Genomic DNA, 6108 nt, shown 5'->3' with positions numbered 1-6108 from the left:
GGTAAGCCTAAGCCTAAACTTCAAAAGGAACTTAGATTTTTGGATCCTTTAAATCAATCTTTAAGGCTTAAGAAACAAGATGGACTAAATAAAAAGAAGGGTGGGGGACCTACCCCCTTGGTGACCAAATGTGTTCGCTTATATTTTGGAATTGTAGGGGGGGAAATAAGAGGGAAGCCCCTCTATATTTCAAGGAGGTAGTCAGAGATTAGGATGCTATTTTTGTGGGCATTGTAGAAACTAAAATTGCTTCTATGGATAAATGGGAGTTTAGTAATTGTATGGGAAAAGAATAGGATTTCTTTCTATATCCCTCAAATGGGATGTCAGGACGAATAGTGGTGATGTGTAAATCTGATTTGGCCAATTTTACCTTAATTAAAGCGAATGAGTAATGTGTGATTGGAAAGCTTTGTATTGTGAACAAAGGCACTTGGGTTGTTTCTACTGTTTATGGTAGTAGAGATCTTTATAGTAGAAGAAATTTGTGGGAATGCTTCGGGTCACTTTCCTCATTGGAGTTTCCATCTGTGATTGGTGGTGACTTTAACTATATTCTTTCTCAAGAAGATAAAAGAGGGGGTAAGAAGTTCAAATTCTCTCTTTCTCCTCAAGAGGTGAACTCCTTTATGAACCATTATGATTATCATGATTGGGAATCATAGGTCCTAAATACACTTGGTTTAATAACAAAAGTGGGGGAGCTCGTATATGGGAGAGGCTTGATAGGTGTCTTCTCAATTCTAAAGCATTGGAAATTCTCCCTCAAAAATTTAACAGACATGTGGCTCGGGTGGCTTCAGACCACTGTCCGGTGGTTTTCCAGTTAGATTTCAAAGATTTTCAAAAATCCAAAATGCTGAGGTTTGAAGACGTCAAGCTCTCATATCCTGCATCTTTCAATGTAGTGAAGAAAGCTTGGAGTAAGCAACTTAAAGGTGATCCTATGGAGGTGTTCAATAAGAAGTTTCATATAGTGTTAAGAGCTCTATTCTTTTGGAGTAGAACTAAACACAAAAATTTATTGGAACTTAAAGATAAACTCAAAAAAGAGGTGGATGATTTGCAACTTGAAGAAGCTAATGGTGATGGAAATTCTGAACAGTCTATCTTCTTACTCAAATCTAAAGTCTATGAACTGAACATCACTCTTGCACGGTTAAATGTGTGGTGGAGACCAAGAGTGAAGTTAAAGTGGATGAATGAGAGTGACATTAACTCTCATTTTTTTCATGCCTTTACAAATGGTAGAAAGAATGGAAATTTTATTAAACAAGTGAAGAACGAAGTTGGGGAAATGGTTACTAATCAAAATGCCATTGAACAAACCTTCTTAAATTTTTTTCTCAAAAGTGGAAGGAGAGGGATTGTATTATTTCTGGTTGGCCGAAGAACCAGGAAGCATTAAGCAAGGAGGATGTCGTGTTGCTGGAGGCAAATTATACTGTTGAGGAAGTTGAGAAAGTTATTATGAGTCTTAGAAGCAATATCTCACCTGGAATAGATGGTATTCCTTATTTCTTTATCAAAGCTTAATGGAAATTAATTGCTCGGGATATTTGGAAGGCTATTTCTCATTTTATTTCTTCAGGAAAGATGAATGCTAAGTGGAAGAGACAATGGTGGTTCTTATTCATAAAGTCCAAAATCTGGTAGATCCTTCTCATTTTCATCCTATTAGCTTATGTTTGTCTATTTATAAAATTGTTGCAAAACTTTTATTAAATAGACTAACTTTGGTAATCAATAAGTTGATTTCGGAAAATCAAGCTGCTTTTTTAAAAGGAAGATCACTTTCGAAACATGTTCTTTTGGTTCAAGAAGTATTTCACAAATTTAGATTTTCTAAATATAAGAAAGGGATGGTGGCGGTGAAAATTGATATGGAACAAGCATATGATTGTATGTCTTGGAATTCTTTGAAAAATGTTCTGAATTACTTTGGATTTCATTTGGCTTTTTCAAATCATCAAATGGAGTGTGTTAAAAATCCAAAGTTTTATATTCTTTTCAATGGTATCAAATCAAATTGAATTGAAGCTAAGTGGATTTAGACAAGAATGTCCACTTTCTCACTATCTTTTCATCTTATGCTCCCAACTTTTATCTAATAATTTGTACCAAAATGGAAAAGATTTAGGAATAAAAGTGGCTGCTTCGGATCCAAAGGTTTCCCACCTTTTATATGCGGATGATGTACTTCTATTTTCTGAAGCCAAAGTTGTACATTTGAAAATGCTAAAAAGGATCATTGAATACAATTGTAACTGGATAGGGTTATCAGTTAATTTGAAAAAATTTGCTATTTTGTATGGGAAGTCGGTTAGTAGAGAAAAGAAGAAGTCTTTTTCTAAAATTCTCAAATATAAGGAGGTGCAGGAGTTGAAATATTTGGGAACAAATCTTTGCTTAAGAAGAATGGTGTCTTCAGATTTTGTTTTCATTCTTGAGAAAGCAGCAGCCAAAATTAACACTTGGGGAAATAAGTTCTTTTCATTGCCAGGAAGACTTGTTTTGGTGAAGACACTTTTGCTTGCTATTCATAATTTTTATGTATCTCATTCTTTGGTTCCCATTAACATCTTGAAGAAATTAGACAAGATGTGCAGTGATTCATTTGGAAAAAAATTGAATAATGCTACAGGTATGCATTATATCTCGTGGGATGTTCTATGTAAGCCTTGTGATGAAGGGGGGCTTGAACTCATTCATCTGCATCTATGGTTGGTCCTCTTAGATCTAAATATGCTTGGGAATTCATCAAAGGATCCAATTCCTTGCTGTACAGGACTTTAAAAGCAAATTATGGGAATAATATTTGCAATGAAGTAAGGAAAAAAATTGCTCTATTACATGGAAAATTTTACATAAAGGAATACAATCCCTGCGTCCTTTGGTAAAATGGAAGGTAGCTACAGGTTCATCCATTGATACTCTACAAGATGTGTGGCTTCTTAACAGGAGTATATCTAAATGGCCAACATTTATCAATGTTATGGTAGAGGATTTTCCAAAGCTAGAATTATTTATTAAAGAAAGGGAATGGGATCAGATTGAGCTTAAGAAATACTTTGGAGTTGAGTTACTGAAGATGATTTTACAAGTGCAATTTTAGAAAGAAGATGCAGAAGACTCCAGGGAACTTCTGTACAAATTTTTTGGTAAATCTTTGGCTTCTTTGGCAAGAACGGTTCATGATCCAGTTTGTACAGAGAATATTTATTGGAAGTGGCTGAAGTTAGTTAAATTAGTGCCACGAGTTCTTTGTTTTTGGAGGAGATTACTAAATAATGGCATTCCAACTTTTGATTTACCTATGTACAAAAGGATAATTCAAAATAATTCCTATTAGAGAGGATGCACAGCAGTTGAAACGAAGGAGCACATTGAGGTTAGCTGTGGAAAGTTACTTCAATTGTTTGAGACATTAAACAATTGGGGATTAACATTACCTAGATATAATTATTTATCATATTGTATTAATAATCTAAAGGTTTTGACAAATTCAAATCCTTTTTGGTTAATCTTTACTGTACAATGGTTTATTTCTCTTGATAAACTAGAATTAATGTCACTCATGGTGGAAAAGAGCTGGGGACGGGATTCCTTTCTGCTAGAGCTGTTGAAACAGCTACATCTTCTTCAAATTGTAATATCTTCTCGGACCACTGGGGAGCCAATCAGTTTTCTAAGCTGTCTAATTCTTCTTGGCACCCTCCTCCACCTAAGTGGATTAAAGGTAACTTTGATGCTGTTCTCTTAAACTCAAATGAAGCTGGAATTGCAGGAGTCTTTAGAGACCATAAAGGAAGGTTTCTTTTTGCCTTCGGTATCAAATGTGTCCATTGGGACATTGGTTTTTTTGAGCTTATGGCTATACGGGATTTGAAATTTTTTCAACATAGTTGGAACTTTGAAGCTAAAGGGATTATTATTGAAGGGGATAATCATAATGTCATCAAGTATCTTCAAAATTCTTTGAATAAAGTTCCCAATAAGGAGGAAGCGGTTGAAGATTTGTCTTTCTTGAAAGATATAGGTAATTTCCTTTTTCATTATGTTAATAGGGAATGTAATAAATTTGCCGACTTGTGTGCTAATTTTGCTTTATTAGAAGATTTTATTTGGGAGGATCTCTATTGCAATAAGATTCCTCCAATTTTTTTGTTTTGGCTTAAAGATGAATGTGATAGACTTGCTATCACTATCTAGTTTGTAATAGTTTTTTTCTATTTTAAATGCTATTGGCAGTTTCAAAAAAAAAAATTGATTGATATTGTTTTTTTTTTTTTTTGTAATAACTTCACTTGGAATAGGGGTCACTAATGGCAATGTTTGGATCGTGTGCTCTTCAAAAATTATTGTCTTAATTCTTTTAGCTCTATTAATCTGCAGCATCTTAGCAGAACTCTTTTTGAACATTCTCCTTTTCTTATTAGCCTTAATTTTAAACAATTTAATGCTTCTTCACAATTCAAATTATAAAAAATGTGGTTACTTCATGACTCATTTTTATATGTTGTCCAAACTAATTGGCAAGCCCCCTTACATCCAGATAATTCTAGTTTTGGTATGAGGAGACATTGGTTTAAGCTGAAAAGGCTTAAGTAGATTTTAAATTGGTTGAACTGTAATGTCTTTAAGAATCTTTTTTCCAATATCTTGAATGCTAAACAACAACTTGATAATATTGAATCTTCTTATCAATTTGATCTTTATGATGATAATATCACTCTTTTAAGAAATGCTAAAGAGGTGCTTTTAAATTACAAGCTCAGGAAGAGGTTTTTTGGAAACAGAAAGCTGTGGCTAAGCATTTGGTTGAAGGTGATAATAACACTAAATATTTTCATGCGTTGGTTAAAAGGAAATGTGCTAAAAATTTTATTAATAAAATTCAATATGAGGATGGTTCTTCAATTGAGAATTCTGTGGAAATTACTAATTTAGTTGTGCAGCATTTTCAAAATCACCTCATTAAGAATTTTAATCCTGATCAGATTGTTGATCATTCTTTTATTCCTAATCTTATATCCAAAGGGGATAATGAGAATCTTTCTAAACTCCTCTTAAGGAAGTTAAAGAGAATATTTTTGGTATGAATAGTGACTTTATTGCTGGGCCTGATGGTTTTTTTTTTCAAAAAAGTTGGCATATTATAAATAATGATCTATTCTTTGCTGTTTTGGATTTTTTTATTGGTAATATTATTTCTAAGTCTTTTAGTTCTACTTCTATTATGCTTATTCCCAAAAATAACTCTGTCAGTACTTGGAATGATCTTAGACCTATCAGTCTTTATACCTTTTTTAACAAATTAATTTCTAAAGTTATCATGAATTGTCTTACTTCTATTTTACCTAGAATTATATCGCCTTATCATATGGGGTTTGTGACTTATAGGTCCATTACGGATAATATTTTATTGGCCCAAGAATTTTGCCAAGACCTTTATGTTAGGGTCAGAGGGGGTAACTAGATTTTCAAACTGGATATTGCCAAGGCCTATAATAATATTGATTCGACTGTTATTTATCACATTCTAAATTTCTTTGGCTTAAATTCAATTTTTATTAACCTTTTTAGGAATTTTATTGAAGGTATTTATTTCTCTATTATTGTGAATGGTTCTAGTAATGGTTATTTTAAATCATCTAATGGTTTAAGATAAGGTAATCCTATTTCTCTTGCTCTCTTTATTATTGCGGCTGAATTCTTATTCTGGGGCCTTACCAATCTTTTTGAGAAATCTCATAAGCTTTATTTTAGAACGTTGGGTGGTTTTCCCTTATCTCATTTATGCTTTGCTGATGATTTTATTATTTTTTTACTAATGCTTATGTTAATAGGATTCATAAGCTTATGGATTTTTTCTATCAATTTGAAAGGTTTAGTGGCTTATCTCTTAACAAAAAAAAAGTTGTTTTATTTCTTCTAATATAATTACCAATGATTGTATTATTGTAATTAAATATTTAATTGGTTTTATGCGTGGCCAATTACCTATTAAGCATCTTAGTTTTCCTCTTTCTAAAGGTAAAAAAGAAAACCTTTCTCTTTGATGATCTTATTTCTTCTATTCAGAATAAACTTTTATCTTGGGATTCT

The sequence above is a fragment of the Dendrobium catenatum genome, unplaced genomic scaffold (genome assembly GCF_001605985.2).
Source record: "Dendrobium catenatum unplaced genomic scaffold, ASM160598v2 fragScaff_scaffold_350, whole genome shotgun sequence".
NCBI classification, from domain to species: domain Eukaryota; kingdom Viridiplantae; phylum Streptophyta; class Magnoliopsida; order Asparagales; family Orchidaceae; genus Dendrobium; species Dendrobium catenatum.
The sequence above is the reverse complement of the archived record's forward strand: the minus strand, read 5'-3'. Positions refer to the sequence as shown.